The sequence below is a fragment of the Equus przewalskii genome, chromosome 15 (assembly GCF_037783145.1).
Source record: "Equus przewalskii isolate Varuska chromosome 15, EquPr2, whole genome shotgun sequence".
Classification (NCBI taxonomy): domain Eukaryota; kingdom Metazoa; phylum Chordata; class Mammalia; order Perissodactyla; family Equidae; genus Equus; species Equus przewalskii.
Window position 1 is genome coordinate 15,889,030 of NC_091845.1, and position 23,483 is coordinate 15,912,512.

The window sequence follows — 23,483 nt, forward strand, 5'->3', positions numbered from 1 at the left end:
AAATAAGTAAATGGACAACAAAAATAAGAGTCTAATATTATAATTAATGAACTTCCTATAAACTCATCACCAAATTCTTTATTGATTATAAAGGGTTTAATCTGTTTTTGTTTTAACTGTATGCTTTTTTAAATGAATGCCTACTCAGAGCTCACTATCTTCCAGGTCCTAGTCTGAGGGCTTTGTGTGTGTGATGTTAGTTTACTCTCATCACAACCCTTTGGTCATTCAGCAACAAATATTTATTGAGTGCTTTCTCTGTGCCAGTTATTTTTAGAGGCAGAGCATAAAGCAGAAAGCAAAACCAATAAACAAAAAAAACCCTTCCTTCTCCTGAATCTAAAAAGGAGGTGATATTACTACCATCCCCTTTTGAGCAGAGCAGTTAAGCTATTTGTTCGAGGTCATGAATAGCTGGTTCCAGGGTAAACCCAGGTACCTAACTACAGAGTCCCTCCTGCTAATCAAAACACACTGCCTCTGCACCAGCCACCACACTAAAGGATTTCCACAACCTATTCTATGTAATAATTCTGCAGCAATCGCTACCCAAGACAGAACGAAGATACATGCTCTCTGGATGATTGTTCAGCCTGAGCAAATGCCAAGTGCCGTTAAGCAATACCCATCTCTAAAACAAAGTCTTTCTGACTGAGTCGCCAAGGTTAAAGGAAATGTTTCCATAACCACAAGCAAATTAATTTGGAGTTTTGCATCAACAATAATGAGATGGGGCGATAAGAACCTAACCTTTCATTGTGTCACTTCATAACAAGAGAGCACCTTTTCAGACTGGGCAAAAGGAATTACTTGCTAACGAGTTTTGTGCAAGTCTTTAATACTGCCTCATGAAAAAATCTTTGGCTGCTGAAATAACGAGTATAGTTTTTTGTGTAGAATATAGAAAGTTACAGTAGTGTGTACCCCAACAACATGGATATAAGATTACACTAAAGGTGAGAAGAGTCAGATGCAATATATAGTGAATGAGATCACACATCTGTCTAAATAGCTCCAGGGGTTGTCTATAAACACGCCTGAAAGGGTCTGGGAACACCTAGGGTCATTCAAGGGGTAAACTAAGAGGCAGAGCTACGGTAGGTCTAACCAAAGCCTATGAGTTTTAATCAAGCACATGTTACCATGAATGACTAAAAAGACCATTAACCATTAGAGGTGTCTGCATAGACCCAGAATAGTAAAAAGAATAAGATTTTGGCAGTGTTTTATAGTACTTTTCAGGCAAGAGAAATTCTAGCATGACCACTAAAACAATAATAATGCTAATGCTTACCGTGTATTTAACCAGAGTGGCCACTATCTAAATGCTTACTCAGTAAAGGATTAATCTTGCCCACAGAAATGTTTGGCCCTTTGCCCTAGGAGTTTATCTCTAAACCCTCAGAATATCCTGTCTGATAGGAGTGTCTGTTTACCTGGGGCCTTGGGCCATGCCAGGTAGTCTTTGCTAAAAATATGATATATGATTTATGGGGGGCTTTGGGCACACTGGATAGTCTATACTAACAATGGTGGGGGTGCAGACAGGCTTGGACCCTGTGATATCAGCTGGACCTCTGGAAGGGCTTGAGATTAAGGTAAGCCACATGGGCAGTCAACCAAATCTACATGATGGAGCATCAATAAGAATTCTGGACATTAAGCCTCAAGTGAGCTTCCCCACGTATTGCCATACATGCTTCCTGAGAGAAGTAAGCACTGTCTTCACAACTCCATTAAGAGAGGACCACTGGAAACTCTGCTCTAGGGAGTTTCCTGGACTCTGCCCTATGTGCACCTTCTTTTGATTTCAGCCTGTCCTGTTTCATTGTAATAAACTGTAATAGTGAGTATAATGTCTTTGCTGAGTTCTATGAGTCTGCCTAGCTAATTACCAAGCCTGAGGGTGATCTTGGGGACCTTCTGAACTTACAGTTAGTATCAGAAATGAGGGTGGTCGTGGGGACCCCCGAACTTTGCAGTGAATTATACATATTGTTTAATACTCATAGCAAATCCATGAAGTTGGCACAATTATTATCACGTTTCACAGATAAGGAAATAAGGCACAAGTGACTTGTGGAAAATCACATAGCCAAGAAGTAACAAAGTCAGGGTTTGAACCCAGTAGTCTGACTGCTAAGGCTGTACATTAATCACTTTGCTGTCCTCCCCACTAGCATAGAGATCACTATGGATGATGCTTTGTAAGGTACAGTGAGAATTTACAAGGCTTCACTACAATTTTAACAAATATCTCTCAAGACTACCCATATTCCATTCTGGCCAACCAACTTCCTGATATATAATTGTCTTAAAATATAGGTTTTATTATTATTCATGTCTAGTGAGGACAACAGATTTAGGAGATGGCTGCCATTGAAAAGACAGTTTGTTACTCATGGTTCCTAAGAGAAGGGGACATGCCACATCAAGCAGAGCCACATAGGGAAGGCACCGGGATCAGTCTGAGGCAGAGGGAGTGGAGGAAAATGGAAGCAAGACTTTTTATTGTGGTTTCCAAAGGAAGGAACAGGCAAGACAGGATAAGAAGGTTTAGGATGGACTAATTTGAATAATTTTAGGATGTAGGGGCTGCCCCTAGTTGTCTAGTACCTGGCCTTGGGGTGATTAGGGCAAGGGAATGGTGGCTTGGAGTATAAGAGTCTGATTAAAGAGGTAGTTAGGGGTACGGGCTCTGAACTGGTTAGTTTTCAAATGAAAGACTGGTCAAAGGTGAGTCCTTTACTATTTCTGGAAATTGGCTAGCCCTGGGAGGAGCAGTCTCTCTGTCATCAGCAAGACTCCGGATGTCCAAGTATCCAAAGTACAGAAAATAGGAAGGCGTGATTAATACAATAATCCATACTGCTAGGTAGCAGGGAAAAAAGAAATAGGGTATACATTCTCAGTGGGTCAATACCCCCCAAGAACGGGAAAACTGGTTCCAGGGGGTGGAGAGGGTGGTGAAAAAATGTTACTTTTTATGTATAAAGCACAGATAGAGATATATTATAAAAATAGATATACTATATGTATGCTATTAAAATTTCATGGATGGGAGACTAAAAGGTCTCCTCTGTGGTGGGAGGAAGGAGATAATGAAATAAAGATTGAGAAAGACTGAAAAGGAGTATCCTGGATAATCGATGTAACTATTCTGAAAAATGAAAAGAAAAGCAATCCATTATATTAAATTATTAATGTATTAATTAATATAAACTAATATATTGCTTTTATGATTTATATGTAAAAGTATTATAAATTTGCTTACCAAGGATTTATCCTTAAAGACCTGATCAACTCTGTGCTAGGAAAACCCAATCTCTAAGTCCACTGAGCCAAGACTCAGGCTCAGAGATATGATGACCACAACTCTATGATGCTCTGTTTGGGCACCATTATTTCTCTAAGAGATTTCCTGTCTTCTCCCTCTAAAATATCAATAATATTATAAAGGCACCTTATAAAAAGGAAATTTCTACCTTTAAGTAGTCTGGGAGGCCATGTTCACCAAGAGTTTGCCGATCTTAAATTGGCTCAACGGTATTTCTCCATTAATTATTCTTTTCCTTTCCTATAATTTCTTCTGGATGTGAGGGGAAAAGGGAGGTAATCAGAAATGCAATGGGTAGTGCCTACTTTGGGAGAATGAAGTAAAATTGGCCTGATACACAGAAGATTAGCATAGAGCCTGCATATGAATAACACATGTTTTTGGGCATTCTGTTGTTTTTTTAATTGAAAAAAGACATGAGAAACTGCCTGGGGCAATGGAAATGTTTTATATCTTGTTTTGAGTGGTGGTTTCATGGTGAATGTAATTATAAAAACTCATTGAACTAAATACTCAAGATCATTGTATTTTATTAAATGTTAATTATACTTTGACTTTTTAAAATGAGTTCAGTGAGAAGACTGAATGAAAATTTAAATCTGGGGTTTGCAGGGTTGGTCACCTCACATATAACTAAGGTTGAACAAATAGACCACTAACCATAAGTTTGTTGTACTTTATATAGCAGCTGAAACTGCATTGGAAAATCACATATTTCTAAATTGAACTATAGAGTTCATGAGAAAATGGAGGTCCAGAAAGGAAACTGACTTTACAGATATGTCAACCAGAAGAAGAGTAATAGTAGAGAAATAATATTCAAGAACATGCGTTGATTGCTTACCAAATGCTAGGTACTGTATTAGAGTTTCAAATTTCTTATTTCATTTAATGGTTATACTTATCTTATGAAGAAGGCACTGCTATAATTCCATTTCTACCTTTTTGAGCAATGTGAGCCTTGACAGGTTAGGTGATCTATTGAAGATCACATAGCTAAAAATTGTAGAGCTGAGCTTTGAAAGTTTATTTCTGATATCAAAGTCTATATTTCTTGACAACCAAGACATATTATTTCCATACAGTCAGTATTAGTTACCTTAGGCTAGTTTAATTATGCATGGTGAGTCATTAAATGGCAAGTTGAGTCATATTGGCCACTCGATTTAAATATGTAAAAGTTAGTTACAACAATAGCACAGTGAAACCAGATTGTTTTAATCTCTGAATGAATTGGTTAAGGGCAGAACAGTAATTGCTTAATATGACCAGCAGATGGCAATGGTATTCCATTAAGCCAATACAGCAACTTCAGGCAAATTAATGTACATATAAAACCCAAGCTGTAAAATAGAGGGAAGGTGCTGATTATGTTTACTGAGTAATTCTTGTGATCTTGACCTTAGATTTTTATGCACTTGGCCTATTGGACATCACAATTTGTGAGTTGTGCAAATACTTGCATTTTAATTGTTTTATGGGTGACCTAAGTGGAGGAAGTAATAATGACACATTGAAGGTAGAATGGTTCCAAGGTACCTAAGATAGAGTAGAGACAAAAAAGAAGTGTCTTATTTTCTTATTTGAAGGAAGTTTTCAAGCTTTCTCATAATGGGTATGTGTTGGTTGTATGTATGCATATGTGTATATGTGTGTACGTATATTTATACATATAATACATATATATACATACTTTTTTCATTGTTGTTGTTGTTCTTAATGGTATGTAAAGAGACCCAACATCATATGTGGATCTGTGACAAAATATGAATAGTTTTGGACTTAGGATAATCTTTTTACCCCCAGAAGAGTGGAACATCCTCTGATAATAGTTCTGAATTCTGTAGATTAGAGATGCAGCTCAATGAGCACAGTGTCCATTCACATATGCAACAAACAAGGAATATTTGCCTCCAATGCTGCAAATGGTGTGTAGTGTGATCCATGTAGGCACCAGTTTCCTACAACCAGAATACTGGACAAAGAAAAGCTTCCTAGGCGAAAGGTAGTTGTTTTACATTTTGAAAAATTAGTAGTGGTTTGCCAGAAAGACAAGGTAAGAAAGATATTCTTGGAGGGGGCACTAGCAAGTAAAACATGTATAGAAATAAAAAAGCATGGTACCTTGGTAAAGAACACACAGTCAGGTAAAGTGGAAATTGATATTAACATAGGGGAAAGAATCAGGGAAGGTCTTCTGGCCATGCCAGGATTTTGGATATTATCCTACAGGTATCTTTTAGGTGAGTTTATCCATTAGAAAATTAGGAGACTTCTAACAAGAGGTAATGAAGGCCCAATCTAAAAGGATCAAAAGGAGGTGATAGATTGAAGAATTTTTTTCAAAATCACTTCCTTTCCTCACCCTGAAAATGTGTCAATAACCATGCTCTGAGATGGTTGAAAATAGGAAAGTGGAAGTAATACATATTTTAAAAATTAATAAAAGAAAGGTAAGAAACGTGGTGGGTAATGACTTTTGGACTCATGTAACATGTACCTACTACCCAGGTAAGACTTGTGTTGAGCATACGGACCCCAGAGACTAAGTGGTAGGGCGAGAGAAGGGATTCCCTAAGTAGAGAAGCCAGCACCAAAGAGAACTGGTGACTAACGGTTGGAGATATCTTAGGGTTGGTCTAGAGCATATTTTAAAGATAGTTCATGACATCCCTTCCCCAAGCAGTGCTCTCTGAGGAATATTCCCAATACCGTTCTGCTTTCTGTATAGCTTGGCTTTTTTCTCGACTGGAGATGTGATCAGGAATTTCCTGAATTTCTAAACTCTGCTTAAACTCTCCTCTGGAACACATCCATTTTATAAACAGCCACTCTGAATTTGGTCACATTGTGATTTAGTTCATAACCTGTCAAACAAGTCACCCATCTATATTCCCTAGAGGCTGTCTAGAATTCTCCAGGATTATATACCTATGACAGAAAAAGCAAGGCAGTCTCAATGCAAGAGACCTAGAGTCAGCACAGTGTGAAAAGCGACAATGAGATATAGTCAAGAGTCTGAGAATCTGAGTTTGCATCACAATTTGCCACTGATTGTATGACATACAATAAAAAGCTTTAACTCTGAAGCCCAGTTTGTTTACCTGTAAAATAAGGAGATGTAACACATCTTGAGACTCACTTTATGGCAAAGGTGTGGGCTTCTTTCTATTCCATTGGCTTGGCAGACATTATTATTCTATCATAGAATTCTTTCCCACTGAGTTCAGATATAGCCTTAAAAGATCTCTCATTGCAGGCAGTACTAAATGCAGATATCCATGACTAATTGATTGGAGTTGACATGGCAGAGACAATGTATCATCAATTCAGGTTTAGATAATCTGAATTTCCTGGATCTAACAGTCCACAATTGTTACATGGATTATTTCACGTGTCCATTTGTTAAAAAAAATACTTACTAAGTGTGCCCAGGATGTATAAGTTGGTGTGGTAGGCAATTTCAAGGATGCAGAAATGAACTGGACAGGACCTGACTTCCAAGGACTTAGAGGTTAGCAGAAGTGATGATGCCTGTACATACATTTATACAAAACAAGGTAGACAGTGGTGAAACCAGAAAACAGTTAGCCATTGATGATTAAGTAGCTAGGAACTAAATTTTATTTTTCCTTTTTGCAGTTACTGATTAGAGGTTTTAGTTTTTCCCTTGCCCATTGTTAACTGTGCTGTTTTAGGCAATATACTATCTTACTCCCACTAGGTTCCTATAGATAATATCTCCCTGGAGTCTGAGTCATCATGGTGATGGGTGTTTGAACTGTTTTTCAGGCATTAGAGCCCCTTGTCCACTTCAGGACAGTTGAGACCACCAACCCATCAACTGGGCCCATGCAGATGTCTGATAAGTGACCTTTTGATGTCAAGAGGTTAAAAATTCCACCCTCAGATCATGCTAACATCACCATTTTGTGAACATGCATGCTATGAAGAGCCATGAAGTCTGACTATACTTGCACAGGTCATCAATTGCCTCACCTCCCCTCATCTCCATCTATCTCCACATTTCAGACCACCTTGCCTCCTACCTCATAAATATCCCTGAATCCTTATTTTCAAGGAAGTGGATTTGAGACTCACTCTTTTGCTTCCTAACTTGGCTGCCTTGTGATTAAACCCTCTCTCTGCTGCGATCTTGCCATCTCGGTGTTTGGCTTTCGGTGCGACAGTCAAAAATGAACCTTGGTTTGATAACGATTTGGCAAGTCAGCCAGGAGGTATGTCCAGAGGGACCTTTTTGCATGAGATTTGTCAGGCCCTTGCCAGTGTGGAGAACCTGTGGATGAGTCCAGCAGCTGCCCGGAGCATTTTCCCTGGACTGTTTCAGGGTTTTTCCTGGTTTGGTGCTGCCAATTCCTTAGCACATATTTTCACTTTGCAGTAGAGAGACAGTTTCTGGGTTTGGAAGACGTCTTTTTTGGTGAGTAACTTTCGTACAAGTGACTGGATTCTTATTTCTTCTTCCTTTCGGTCTGAGGTTTGAGAAGGAAGCGTTGGTTTGGTAGGGGATACCTTCTGCAACTTCTAAAAAAGGAAGCCTTGGTCTGGCCTTCATTGTGAGGGTCTTGGTTTTGGGGATGCTTGATATTAGGGAAGAATTAGGGGATACGCTCAAAGAAGTTCCCTTGGCTTGGTTTGGTTTTGAGATCTGGTTCTAATGGCAGCATAAGTATAGTTTGACCGGCCATGTCTAAATCGTGAAACAATGGGTAACGTTAATTCGATTCCTACCTGCAGCCCCCTAGGCTGCATTCTTCAAAACTGGACAACTTTCAGTTATGAGTCCATGAGAAAGAAAAAGATGATATTTTTCTGTAACTCTGCATGGCCACAATATTCTTTAGACTCCAGAGAAAAATGGCCTGAAAATGGATCCTTAAATTATAGTAAAATCTTGCAATTAGAAGTATTTTCTAAATGGGAAGAGAAATGGGATGAAATACCTTATGTTCAGTCTTTTATGTTGTTATACCAGAATGAGTCTATACAGTGGAGATGTAAAATTTTGGTTCAAAAAGAGGGAAAGAAAACAAAACCTGTTTGCTTGATTCTAGTGATTCTAAAGAAAAGGAGGACAATTTACTGGTAATTCAGTGGAATACTCCAGCTGCTCCCCCTCCACCTCCATATGGTGATCCTTCCACTCCTCCACCACTGCCTGAGCCACAACCCCAGGCTCAGTCTCCCTTGGTCCCCAAAGGTCAAGATACAGGAATGGTCTCCCCGTCTCATACTGCCGGGGTACCCAATTTGGCCAGAGAGCGCCCAAACCCAGGTGGGGCAATATCCATTAAGGCAAGTCCCTGTCAGAGGTAGAGATGCTGTGACTGGGTAGCCAATGAGGCTCATTTGGCTCCATTCTCCCCTTTCAAATTTAGACTTATTAACTGGAAGAATAGCATGCCTGTCTATACAGATGACACAAAAAGAATGGAAAACCTTTTTTCATCAATTTTTGCTACCCTTAACCCAACTTGGGAAGATGTACAAAAGCTATTGAACACACCCTTCACTTCTGAGGAACACTGGATGGTTTTAGAAAAAGCTGGGAAGGAAGCAAATCAGCTACACAGAAAAACCCCAGGCAACCCTGTGAGGACTGAGGCAGCCATAGCAATGCCAACTACTGACCCCAACTGGAATGTAAATACAGAAGATAGAGCCAGACTTGAACATTACCGGGACTGTCAAGAATCTGCTGAGTATTTTAGGTGCCTACTGAGTGAGTTATGGGGACAGGAGACCTGTAATTTATTCTGTAAACTGTCCCACCAGGGTTGTGTGCCCCAGCATGAGAACTGTTGCTTATGTGACCCTTATCTTGATAACCCTTGGGAAGAGGCTGGGAGGGTGAAGACTGATCCTCTCTTTCCCTTCTTTGTTTGTCTCATTTGTCACCTCCTTCGTTGTCACCAAGTCAGGGTTAAGTTCAGGTTGGACCTGAGCAGAACCTGGACCTTCAGTAAAACTAAAAACTTGAAAAGTTTTTTGCCAGAGACTTAGCTCTTGACTCTGGCATTGGAAACTCCAGCCCCTGACCTGCTCCAGGCCTTTGCCTCTTGCCTCCCTGGTTTGCCTTGTGCTGGCTCAGGGACTAAGTGCCTGGGATGAAGGGGACTTGACTAAATCTTATAACTACATTGACACCTGCAGTTGGGCTCTGCACCCTTCTCTGGCCCACTGATAATTGACACTGGGTTTACTGCCATGTGAAACACCTCAAACATCCCCAGAGACTCACCCCTCAGATGCATTTTAACTAATTGGAAACACTTTCAGTTGGACGGGTTATGACCCAGAAACTCTATCTTGGAGAAAATTGAGTAGTTTCTCTGTGCCCTTGTAATGTAGCTGGACAGGTAGATCAATCCATAATGTCATTTAAGTTACAAACCAATTTCTGAGAAATCAAGAACAATTGTCCTTAAAAAATTCCTTGCAAAATTTGAAGTGCAGCTCTAGAGGAAGTTCTGGTTCCACCCATTTCCCTATCTCAAAGAGCTTGCCAACCCTCCAGGGAATATCTATCCCATAATTAATTCCTAGGACTGAAGAAAAAATAAGGGAAAAGGGAAAGAAAAAAATGGCCATAAGAGCGCTCTCATCAAAATCTAGCATTTTGAGTGTCTTCTCCACAAACAGTAGTAGAAAGGCTTAAAACAAAATTTGGATCCCTAACTAGTGTATTATTGTACCTGATTCATTGCAGTAATTTTAAATCAATAGGTGTGGAGACTCTGTGTATGTGTGTCTACATGTATGTTATATATGTGTGATATTTTACCTCCAGGTGGTATAATTTCTACAGAGCTCTAGTCAATTGGCTAAAAGTAAGCACTTACATAAATTATGAATTTAATAGAAACTAACTCAAATGTCATTCAAGTTAACATGATAAAATTAATCTTTGGTGACTGAAAGCTTTTTTAAGTTTGTTGGTTTGATTAAAATGGACATGACCTCACAGTTATCAACAATGGATATGATGCAGACATGCAGCCTTTATTCTACATTTATTGGTCAAATAAGCTAATGTTATTTCTATTACAGAACTAGTTAACAAAAATAATAACTTAAAATGCCGGCTAACTTTGCCAAATGTCTCATGAAGTTTTGTAGGCAATCTAAATAATTACTGTGAGTGAGTAAACTAAATAGATGTGAAAAATATAAAAGAATTGGGTGGACTTTTTAAAATAATTGTGTGTTATGGCATGTATATTTAAGATAACTTCCAAAATCTCTCTGGTAACTTGAAACTTTGAAGTTTTGCTAGCTAAAATTGAATGATAAAAACTCACTGAATATCTGGGTCATTTTTCAAATAAGATAAAATACTGAAACATTATTGCTAGACATGCCTAGGTTTACCTACTTATTAAAAAGAAATTAAAATATGTTGGGATCTATTAATAAACATGTCTTGTATTTTATTAGAAATTGTAATATGAAGTAGCATGTTTCTAGAAATTATGAAAAGCCTTTATAAACTTGCCGAGCCACAGAATGCTAATGTAAAAGACTGTCCATAATTGCATGCTTTGTAGTTTTAACTAAGTTCTGTAAGGGTTAAAAATTCTAATTCATAAGGTAATTAAAGCTACTAAAAATTAATAAGGAATGCATTTTTGTATTCAAGGAAAGTAAAATGTATGTTTTAGTAAAGAAGGTATAAAGAATGGGAATATATTTGTTTGTTTTTTTAAGAAAGATAAATTTGTCCTAAGTACTAGAAGGTAAGAAAGAAAGCCTGGGGCAAATTCTTAATGTAAAAAGAAGTTAAGGAAGGTCTGTGGAAGAGGAACCCTCTAAAGAGTTTTATGCATGGTCAAGTTGGTTAAGATTGAAGTAAACATAATTTAGTAGATGAGTTTTAGTGTCAAAAATAAGGTAGCACAAAAATTAAAATTTGATTCACTCTCTCTTAAAAGGATACTTTTCCTGGACTTTTAGTCTACCCTTGATGAAGAGGTTTTTCTTTATTTTTGAGTAAGTCTACCTAAAAGGACAAGAAATCTGTTTTGTTAAAATAATTTGCTATGTTCAAAAAGACAGAAGTCTCTCCACTAAGATTTTTTGACTGTTTTAACTCTTGGTTTGCCCTTAACTGTTTCTGTTGTCACTTTGATTGAATGGATAACTGATTGTTGTTTCACAGTGAGCGTTGTTTCCTATTTGACCAAGTGTTTTAAACTCTTTTGATATTTTTGACAAGCTTCTCTCAAAATTCAAATCCTAAATGAAGTCTTGCTTTTGACCTGAAGGAAAAAATTTTCTTTGAGGATTTTTAGAGGACGCCTGGGTCTACTAAAAGAAATTCATTCTTTCTCTTTATATAAACAAAAAGACACTAAACAAATTAGGTTTATTTGGTGTGTTACATTACATGGGAAATATTGTCAAATAACTGATGATAAACCTTCTGAGGGGTATTATGCAGGTAAATGTTATTGATATAAATGTTTTAAAAATTATATAACATTCCTAAAATTCTCATCTGTCCTGATTGTCAGCCACAATTCTAGTTGTTATCATGAAGTGTTGTTTGTTACAGAGATAGCCAAGTTTCTTTGTCAATTGCCTTTTTGAGTCTTTTGTCACTTTCAGATAATTGCTGTTTTATTCTGATGCTTTTGCATATGTTTCATCTTCAGAGAAATTCATGGAAAAGACTCTGACACTTATTCTAGAATACAGGCTTCTGATAAACTTTCTAATTATAAAACTGAACTGGGTAAGAAATTACAGAACTCTAACAGAGAAACAGAACTTTACAAAACAGCTAACAGAAGATTAACATCAAGAATTGATTACAACTCGGTGGTTACCAGGGAAAAGGGGGGGTGGGGGGAGGGTACGGAGGGGGAAGTGGTGTACCCACAACATGACTAACAAAAATGTACAACTGAAATCTCACAAGGTTGTAATCTATCATAACATTAATAAAAAAATAAAAAATAAAAAAATAAAACATCTTGCTGATCACCAAAAAAAAAAAAAAAAAAAGAATTGATTACAACTTTAACACTCCACTTACACCAATGGATAGATCATCCAAACAGAAGATCAATAAGGAAACACTCACCTTAAAGGACACATTAGACCAGATGGATTTAGTAGATATATACAGAACATTCCATCCAAAAACCACAGAATACACATTCTTTTCAAATGCCCATGGAACATTCTCCAGGATTGATCACATATTAGGCCACAAAACAAGTCTCAATAAATTTAAGAAGATCGAAATAATACCATGCAACTTTTCTGACAACAAAGGTATGAAACTGGAAATCAACTACAGAAAGAAAATCAGAAAAGCCACAAAAATGTGGAGATTGAACAAAATGCTACTGAACAATGATTGGGTCAATGAAGGAATCAAAGAAGAAATAAAAAAATTCCTGGAGACAAATAAAAATGAAAACACGACATGCCAAAATCTGTGGGATATAGCAAAAGCAGTTCTACGAGGGAGGTTTATAGCAATTCAGGCCTACCTCAACAAAGAAAAATCCCAAATAGGCAATCTAAAAGTGCACCTCAAGGTACTGGAAAAATATCAATAAACAAAGCCCAAAATCAGCATAAGGAAGGAAATAATAAAAATCAGAGCAGAAATAAATGAAATAGAGACTAAAAAATCAATAGAAAAGATTAATGAAACCAAGAGCTGGTTCTTCCAAAAGATAAACGAAATTGACAAACCCTTAGCTAGACTCACCAAGAAAAAAAGAGAGAAGGCTCAAATAAATAAAATCAGAAACGAAAGAGGAGAGATTACAACGGACACATCAGAAATACAAAAGATAATAAGAGAATACTATGAAAAGCTATATGCCAGCAAATTGGATAATCTAGAAGAAAGGGATAAATTCTTAGAAACATGCAACCTTCCAAAACTGGACCAAGAAAATGTAGAAAATTTGAATAGACCAATCACCAGTAAGGAGAATGAAACAGCAATTAAAAACCTCCCCAAAAATAAAAGTCCAGGACCAGATGGCTTCCCTGGTGAATTCTACCAAACATTCAAAGAAGACAATACCTATCCTTCTCAAACTCTTCCAAAAAATTGAAGAGGAGGGGAGGCTTCCTAACTCCTTCTATGAAGCAAACATTATCCTGATACCAAAACCAGACAAGGACAACACAAAAAAAGAAAATTACTGGCCAATATCACTGATGAACATCGATGCAAAAATCCTCAACAAAATACTAGCAAATAGAATACAACAATACATTAAAAAGATCATACATCATGATCAAGTGGGTTTCATTCCGGGGATGCAGGGATGGTTCAACATCCGCAAATCTATCAATGTGATACACCACATTAACAAAATGAGGAGTAAAAATCACATGATCATCTCAATAGATGCAAAGAAAGCATTTGACAAGATACAGCATCCATTTATGATAAAAACTCTAAATAAATTGGGTATAGAAGGAAATACCTCAACATAATAAAGGCCATATATGACAAACCCACAGCAAATATCATTCTCAATGGAGAAAAACTGAAAGCTATCCCTCTAAGAACAGGAACCAGACAAGGATGCCCACTGTCACCACTCTTATTTAACATAGTATTGGAAGTCCTAGCCAGAGCTATCAGGCAAGAAAAAGAAATAAAAGCGATCCACATTGGAAAAGAAGAAGTGAAACTGTCACTCTTTGCAGATGACATGATTTTATATCTAGAAAACCCTAAAGAGGCCAGTAAAAAACTTTTAGAAATAATAAAGGAATACAGTCAAGTTGCGGGATACAAAATCAATGTACAAAAATCCTATGCATTTCTATACAATAACAAGGAAGTAGCTGAAAGAGAAATTAAGAATACAATCCCATTTACAATTGCAACAAAAAGAATAAAATACCTTGGAATAAACTTAACCAAAGAGGTGAAAGATCTGTACACCGAAAACTATAAAACATTGTTGAAAGAAATCGAAGAAGACACAAAGAAATGGAAAGATATTCCGTGCTCTTGGATTGGAAGAATTAACATTGTTAAAATGTCCATACTTCCTAAAGCTATCTATAGATTCAACGCAATCCCTATCAAAGTTTCAACAACATTTTTTACAGAAATAGAACAAAGAATCCTAAAATTTATATGGAACAACAAAAGACCCCAAATAGCCAAAGGATTCCTGAGAAAAAAGAACAAAGCTGGAGGATCACACTCCCCGATTTCAAATTATACTACAAAGCCATAGTAACCAAAACAGCATGGTACTGACACAAAAACAGACACATAGATCAATGGAACAAAATTGAGAGCCCAGAAGTAAACCCACACGTTTATGGACAGCTAATATTCGACAAGGGAGCCAAGAGCATACGATGGAGAAAGGAGAGTCTCTTCAATAAAGGGTGTTGGGAAAACTGGACAGCCACATGCAAAAGAATGAAAGTAGACCATTCCCTTACACCATGCACAAAAATCACTCAAAATGGATTAAAGGCTTGAATGTAAGACTCAAAACCATGAGACTTCTAGAAGAAAACATAGGCAGTACGCTCTATGACATTGGTCTGAGCAGCATATTTTCAAGTCCCATGTCTGACCGGGCAAGGGAAAAAAAGAAAAAATGAACAAATGGGACTACATCAAACTAAAAATTCCCTACACAGCAAAGGAAACCATCAACAAAACAAAAAGACAACCTGAAAATTGGGAGAAGATGTTTGCAAACCATATATCAGATAAGGGGTTAATATCCAAAATATACAAAGAACTCATACAGCTCAACAACACAAAAACCAACAATCCAATTAGAAAATGGGCAAAAGATCTGAACAGAGATTTCTCCAAAGAAGAGATACAGATGGCCAACAGGCATATGAAAAGATGCTCAACATCATTAGCTATCAGGGAAATGCAAATCGAAACTACAATGAGGTATCACCTCACTCCGGTCAGAATGGCTATAATTAACAAGACAGGAAACAACAAATGTTGGAGAGGATGTGGAGAGAAGAGAACCCTTGTTCACTGCTGGTGGCAGTGCAAACTGGTGCAGCCACTATGGAAAGCAGTTTGGAGTATCCTCAGAAAATTAAGGATAGATCTACCATATGATTCAGCTGTTCCACTGCTGGGTATTTATCCAAAGAACTTGAAAACACAAAGGCATAAGGATACTTGCACCCCTATGTTCATTGCAGCATTATACACAATAACCAAGACTTGGAAGAACCTAGGTGCCCATCAAGGAATGAATGGATAAAGAAGATGTGGTATTTATACACGATGGACTACTACTCAGCCATAAGAAACGACGAAATCCAGCCATTTATGACAACATGGATGGACCTTGAGGGTATTATGTTGAGTGAAATAAGTCAGAGGGAGAAAGTCAAATCCATATGACCTCACTCATAAGTAGAAGATAAAAACAACAACAACAAAAACCACATAGCGTTGGAGATTGGACTGGTGGTTACCATTGGGGAAGGGGGGAGGGGGAAGGGCAAAAGGGGCGATTAGGGTCACATGTGAGGGGATGCACTATAATTAGTGTTCGGGTGGTGAACATGATGTAATGTATCCAGAATTTGAAATATGATGTACATCTGAAAAAAATAAAAATTAAAAAATAAATAAATAAAATTGAATAATTCAAGCATAAAAAAAAGATTTGATTACACAGGACAGAATGAACTGATGAGGATGATTGTAATTTATATGACTTTTCATTTAAGACATTGCTGATTTTTTGGTGTTTTATTTTTTCTGATTTAAAGAAACCTTTTTCTCTTTTCTTTTAAGCTATGACATATCAATTTGGTAAATTATACCTTTGAAAGTAGAATTGAAAATTTATTTATTTTTTCATTACTTGGTCACTTCAGGATTTGGAAAATCTTAAGGAGTGAGTATTGTTTTCATGGCAATATACTTATTTGCATAAGTTCAATAAGAATCTGTTCTCCTTGTAAGAGGACACATTTGGAAATATTGGTTATAATACCAAAGCTTTGACTGGAATGTCATATTTGAGAGAAACATACCAACTCAGATATGAGAAGACAGCTTTTGAGGAACAAAGGTTGATTTTCTGGAATAAAGTCACTTGGAAATGTTGGCCTGGTACCTTGTTTACAGGGTTCCCAGCAACCATACTGGGTAAGTAAAGAAGATCACTTCTCTGGCAGGTACAAGGAACCTCAATATTTTGGAGAACCTCAAGAGAAGAGAAGAATTCACCCAAATCTCAGATATTGCAGGAGAAGCTTGATGAAAAATCCTTGGCTTGGCTTTCCTGGCTTTGAGAGGCCTTTAAAGGTCAATCTGAGATACCTTATATAATGCTCCAGCAAAGCAGATTTAAAAGAGCCTATATGATCAATGGCTATTATTCCCGTACTTCTGTAAATAATCTGGCCAAGTTTATTGAAACTAAGCTTATTTTGTAAACCAGTTGGTCTTAATTTGGTTATCTTTTATAGAAATGAGAGTGATTTTTAGGGACAAAAATTATGTTTCAATAGAAACTATATACACATTCATGGATATTGTGTTCTAGTTCTAATAATTGTCTTTGAGGTTTTTGTTTTTTATCTGTTAACTTGACTGGACACTGAATTCTTCTTGTCTCCTGAAATATCTGGCTACAAATCTCCAAACTAACATTTTCAATTTTTCCATCATTTTCATTCAGGATCATCGAGAACTGAACCTGCCCTTTTTCCTGAAGCCTTGCAAACTGAAGCTGGACAGCTTGATATAAACTTAATAGAGATTTATGTCTGTTGCTGTGTAAGCCACTCAGAAAGATACCTGAACACCCAATGACATCATTAGAGACATTTCAAACTGAAAAAGATGATTTGACTCTCGCACCTAGAAATCTTTTTGACTGGCTACTGCCTGGGCTCAGAAAGGTTTATAATTTGCTCATTTATAATTTTCTCCTGCCATTAAACTTGTTTTTCCTTTTTGTGTCTCTAGAAATACTTCTTATTAAATACCTGGTTATTTGCTTACAAAATAGAGGCCTAACTTTGGGAGCCCACCTGCATCACCATCTTACTAAGAGACTGGCTCACTGAGATGGAACACTATACCCCTCATCAACAGGATATCCCTCAAGATTGAGGATGAACAACAAAAGGAGGGGATTGATACCAGTTTAACACGTGGTTGACATAAGGGAAGCCATAGTATAGAAAAGAAACCATATTGTAACTTTGAATGACCTCTGATTAATTAACCCAGATGTGCTCTATAGATTTTATGTCTCCTCTCAGACACCATAAATTGATAACTTTATTCTTTTGAGTTCCTTAGGAATGTGATGACACCCAGGCAGAGAGTCTATGTTGATAGCCACCATCAATGACAACTGAAAGATGAGGGTATAGGGTTTTGCTGCAGTCTCTGAGATGCATAGCCAATAAAATAAAAGACTATCAGGAGCTAGGACCAGATATCTGCCCTACCTGGAGATCAGATGGAGGCCCCAGAGGGATTAGGTCTATTTTTCAGGGACAGTTAAAATTTTAGTTGTCTATACTTCTTCTCTTTCTGGTCAGATACTTGATTATAAAATGTGCATTTAGATGTTGTTCCAAAACTGTTGAGCAAGGTATAAAAATTCTAATAATGTAAAATGTCAACCTGAGTCTGGGAACAAGAGAATATTTCCAAAAGAATACTAAAAAGTTTTATGCCTCTAACCTGGGTCTACACCTCAGTTCAGCAGGAAGCAGCTAGATTGGTTATCACCCTGCATCCCTAAAGAACGAGAAATGACCTTAGAATAAAAGGGATTGAAAGTGGCAGTTAGCCATTGATGATTAAGTAGCTGACAATGATTTTTTTTTTTCCTTTTTGCAATTACTGATTAGAGCTTTTAGCTGTTTAAGCCATCCATTGTTAACTGTGCTGTTTAGGCAATATGCTATCTGACTCCCACTAGGTTCCTATGGATAATATCTCCCTGGAGCCTGGGTCACCATGGCAATGGGTGTTTGAGCTGTTTTTCAGGAATTGGAGCCCCTTGTCCACTTCAGGCCAGTTGAGACCACCAGCCCATCAACTGGGCCCATGCAGATGTCTGATAAGCGACCTTCTGATGTCAAGAGGCTAAAAAGTCCACCCTCAGATCATGCTAACACCACAATTTTGTGAACATGTGTCCTATGAAGAGCCATGAAGTCTGACTGTGCTTGAGCAGATCGTCAATTACCTCACCTCTCCTCATCTCCAATCATCTATCTCCACGTTTCAGATCACCTTGCTCTCTCTACCCCATAAATATCCCTGAGTCCCCATTTTCAAGGAAGTAGATATGTGTATGTGTGTGTGTGTGTTTGTGTGTGTGTTTCTTAGGGAACTAAGGGAAAGAGTTCATAGGAGATTGTGATTTGGGTACATTTTTTTCTTATAACACCAAAAATCATAAACGGGTCACAAGGCTGTCCTAAATCATAAGGTGGATATCATAAATTCTGGTGTATTATATTAACTCTAGCTACACCTGGCTAGACGGCAATCAACCCATGCTGAGTCTTATCTTTTTCAGCAAGTGCCTTTTTCAGCCTCTTCCCCCATCACCTGTGGACACTTGCATGCCAAAGGTGAAGCTCCAGCCAGATCTATGATACTAATCAAATGAAGTAACTTGAGACTATTCTAGACAGATAAGCAATCATACATGCACGAAAAAGACAACAGCCTAGCTTTAAATAATGGTATTTGGTCAATAATAGAAAACTGGATTGGAAATTTTCTAGTAGAAAAGCAGTGGTAAAAATTTCACATCATATTTTTCAAGAGACTTGGGAGGAAGCCCACTATTCTCCAGGAGGTAACTGAATGTTCCCTTTTTCTATATTTAAACTGAGAATTTTCCCTGTATTTTGGGCTATTATTTATCTTGGTCATTGACAATATTTATTTTTGATATCAAAATGTGTAGTCATTTCTCATTTATGATTTTTGGGTTTATTGAAATAGAAAGCATTTTAAAAACCTCAATTGATTTATTCTTTTAAGTAAAATCCTGTCCTCAGAGACCATAGAAAAAGCAATTGTAAAATTGGGTGGCTAATTTTGTATATGCAGTAATCTTTTAAATTTTTCTAATGTTATTAAAATGCAAGCTTTTAAAAATCTTACTGCGTGATCAACCTCTGTAAATTCCAAAGGGATAAAATTCTTGCCAATTCCACAAGCAGCAATATATGAATGGTCAATGTTTTTGATACAAAATTTCCTTTTTTGGTGTATATGGGGAGTGGGTTATAAGAATTGGTGCTTTATAAGAGTTTTTCATTCCCTTCTTGGGAGGAGGGGCAGTAGATGTCATAGATGAAGAAATGTAAACATCGCTCTCCAGTTCTGAGAGTCTAGAGCGGCTACTGAGTTCATGAAGACTGAGTCCTTCCTATCCTTGAGTTGAGGGATACAGTTTTTCACTTGCTATTGAGCATTACTTATTGTTCATCTTGGGTTATTGGGTCATTATTAAGGATTATGTGTGTGTGTGTAGGTTGATTGTGGATAAATGGGCACTTAGGAAGATAAGGAAGAAGAGGAAGGAAGGTTGGTGAGGTGAGTTCCAATAGAGTTAAGAGTCTTCCCCTCTACATGGGGACTTGTACAGTGTGGGGCTCTTAACTGGGAAAATGCTGGGAGGATCAACATCAGTGACACTACGGGAAGGCACAGGAATCTCATGGACTCAGAGATAGACTGCCCTCACTAACTGTGCGGACTTAATGTTCCAAAGAACAGCCACATGCAGGATATTTGCCATCCAGGTGCTCAGGGACTGGTAGGGTAGGGGAAAGGCCAGCTTCATGGGCACCTGACCTGTGCAGCTATGCAGTGCTCTCTGTTTATAAGGACCGCACACAATCGTGTATGAACAAGAGGCCATGCATTTTCATTTTTCCCTTGGCGTCACAAATTATGTAACCAGTCCTCAGTAGGGGCAAATCTGGATCCCTGCTGTGAATCTTTGGATCATCCCACCCTCTCTACTGCTGTGCCCTGTGAAAACTAAGGGACCAAAACCAGACACCTTGTGGGCTAGAGGAGAGAAACCACTGAGCTTATATTTGGGGAATAATATGAGGATGCCAGAGACTGGGAAATGAAGCCTTTGTAGCCTGATCCCACAGGCCTATAACCGCGTATGTAAACACACCACATTTTCCATAAAAGATCAAATGAAAGGTGTGCCTACGGAGAATGTTTTCGTACAGCAGACACAAACTTTATTTATTGCATTCTATTGGCTTCCACAGCTCAAACAAATGTAAAGTAGTGGGTGAAGGGGTAGGGAAGAAAAACAAAAAGTATTGCTTGTATGGATAGAACTGATGTTGGCTATCAAAAAGCACTTCATTACACATCAGGCAGTTTTGTGAGATTGCTTAACTCCTTATGGAATGTTTTCACTTTAGGGGAGAAATCGACCATTGGAATTAATCAGTGAGAAGCCTATGAATTCTCAAAACAACAACAACAGAGGCTTTTGCAAGTCATTCTATGTGAATAAAATAGGTAAAAATCCTCACACTGGGGCATTTTTGAGGCCTTACCTCTTCTGCTCTCATTCTCCCTAATTGGATTCACTCCTCAACTTCTCTTTTCCTCTTAGGCAACATGAAATAGACCTTTATAGATGGCTAGATTTATTTTACATCTGTATTTGGCAGGGGGAAGGAGGAGAAATCAAATTGAAAAGGGCAGTTTACCATACTTCTTTTCTCCTTGCTTTATTAAAAACATACGAATAGAACTGAGTGACTTCAGAAAGGCCACTGAGCATAGCAGACACTCAGGCATTGTAAATGGAGCTCCACATTGTAAAGGTCTACAGCCAGCTAGACTGGGCAGTAGTCCTCCCCATAGCCATGTTCAGGTTCTCTTTCCATTCAGAAAGCTAAGTTAGGAGCTAAGAGGCACCCATTTGGCTTTTCACGCTGCAAATACAAGATGAAAGAGCCCCAATTCAGAGGAAATATTAAAGAGAGAAAAATATGTAAGTGGAAATCAGAGTAGCTAAATGACTTGCATTTGGATTTTATTTTGCTGGTCAATCCCTAAGACTCAATATTTTGGTCATTCTAAATTACAGAAGTCTTTGCAAAAGTTTCCCAAAATGTTCAAAATGAAACAGGTCATTTTCTCTCCTACGTAATTTTGGGAGAGTAGTTGTAATCTGTGAAGCCCTCTGTGAAAAGCGGGTTTGCATTCACACGAATGGCTGACGGCATGCAATACTTTCATATATAAACATAGATACATAAATCTGTTTTCAGATGATAGATAACCCTTTAGTGATATCAGCTATATCTATAGTGCAATTCTGACACCCTTATGTGTACAACTAAAATGACTTATTCCACAAATCCAAAGAAATAAGTTTTTTTGAGAATTTACTATCTTGTACATCTTTCATTTTCTTCAATATACCACTGGCATATATGCAAATATCTTATCTTTTTTATTAACTGATAAACACTCCCATCACAAAAATCACATCTCATTCCCTTTTATATTACTCATATTATTTGGTGCAGTGCTTTGAACTTGGTAAATGAATGAATTAATATTTGTTAAATAAATAAGAGTAGCAAAGGCCTAAAATTTATTGATAAGATTATATCTGTCTCAGGAGTAGAAAATAAAAGTAATAAGAAAAATTACATAGTCCTTAATCTGTGCAAGGCACTCTTTTATTATTTCATATAATCCTCATAAAACTTCATGAGATGTCATTATAAATATCTCAGTGTTACAAATAAGAACAGTGAGATACAGAGATTAAGTAGTTTACTCAAGTTTGCAGAGAGGTAGAGCAAGCATTTGAACCAGTGCAGTCTTCAGTCTGTGCTCTTAATTATTATGCTATATAGCTTTTCTAACAGATTATATTTATTGTGTCTGTTGTAAGTGTTTTACATGCACTAATTCATTTGTATCATGAATCTATTTACAGAGCTGGCTATATGCCAAGATGGGATATATTCCCACTTTAATTAGCCTTTACCAATACCAAACATAGACTGGGAATTTTATACTTCTGTGGTTTTATTAATATGCACTGGTGATCAAAATGTGCGTTGAGAATGCCTCGGGGTTCATGACACCCTTTTAGATTGTTTGTTCAATCAAAGCTCTTCTTGATACAAAAGTAAGTGTTTTGTACTTTTTTGTTCTTTTTCTTTTCACATGTTTATAAACATTCTTTATAACAAATGATTTTCATTGTGGAAGAGATGAAAATCCTTAAGTGTAAAAAACATAGCGAATAAATATAAAATTAAAAAACAAATCACTGATCAGCTTCATTTTTTGGGAGGGAAGATTGGCCCTGAGCTAACTACTGCCAATCCTCCTCTTTTTGCTGAGGAAGACTGGCCCTGAGGTAACATCCGTGCCCATATTCCTCTACTTCATACGTGGGACACCTGCCACAGCATGGCTTTTGCTAAGCGGTGCCAAGTCCGCACCCGAGATCTGAACTGGCGAACCCCGGGCCCCTGAGAAGCAGAACGTCTCAGCTTAACCACTGCACCACCAGGCCGGCCCTGATCAGCTTCTTAAACCTAACAATTTTAAGAAGAAGGGATTTTGAGGAACCTGTATCCTACAGGACTAGATCTACTAATACCGAGCCATCTGAAATTCCTTATTAGATAAAAGATTTAATAAGGAATGATTATTCCACAAATTTTAGGAATGATTCTTCACGCTCCAACTTCTTTTAATGGGATGATGATACTTTAAGTGTGTATATGTCTTATTTTTTACCATCTCAAGTAGAGCTGCTCATTCCTCTAATCTACGCCAAAAGCTTATTAATATGATTCTAATAGGCATTAGTTGTTCCTAATGCTATAAACACAAGCAACATATTCTTATATATTAGTATTAGCTTTACATCCTCATGTGATTCTCTAATTTGAAATTCTAGTGAGAAATACCAAGAGTGAAAATGTTCTAATAAATAATACATCATTTCATAAGACTTGCCGTTCACACATACACTTAAGTCCTAGGCCTTGCAGGTTTCATTCTGTCTGCAGTTAGCTGTTTGAGTCATTTCCCAGGACCACTGAAATAACCATTACTTATTTTCAGATGTCCATATGG

At 37.4% G+C, this 23,483-nt stretch overlaps 1 protein-coding gene and 1 non-coding gene across 6 annotated transcripts in view; one reads left to right on the forward strand and one right to left on the reverse strand.

Moving 5' to 3' along the window:
* Nucleotides 1-23,483, reverse strand: part of CNTN6 (contactin 6) — a 295,782-nt gene that overhangs the window by 186,867 nt on the left and 85,432 nt on the right. The window contains exon 3 of one of the 5 annotated variants that reach the window (XM_070576737.1): nucleotides 6,760-6,871. The exons of the other annotated variants lie outside the window; for them this stretch is intronic. The gene's annotated coding sequence lies outside the window, so the exon portion shown is untranslated. The remainder of the gene's footprint in view (nucleotides 1-6,759; nucleotides 6,872-23,483) is intronic. 5 annotated transcript variants of the gene reach the window in all.
* On the forward strand, nucleotides 3,638-3,739 carry LOC139076285 (U6 spliceosomal RNA). Its single transcript, XR_011527696.1, has one exon. It is a non-coding gene; the product is annotated as a U6 spliceosomal RNA (small nuclear RNA).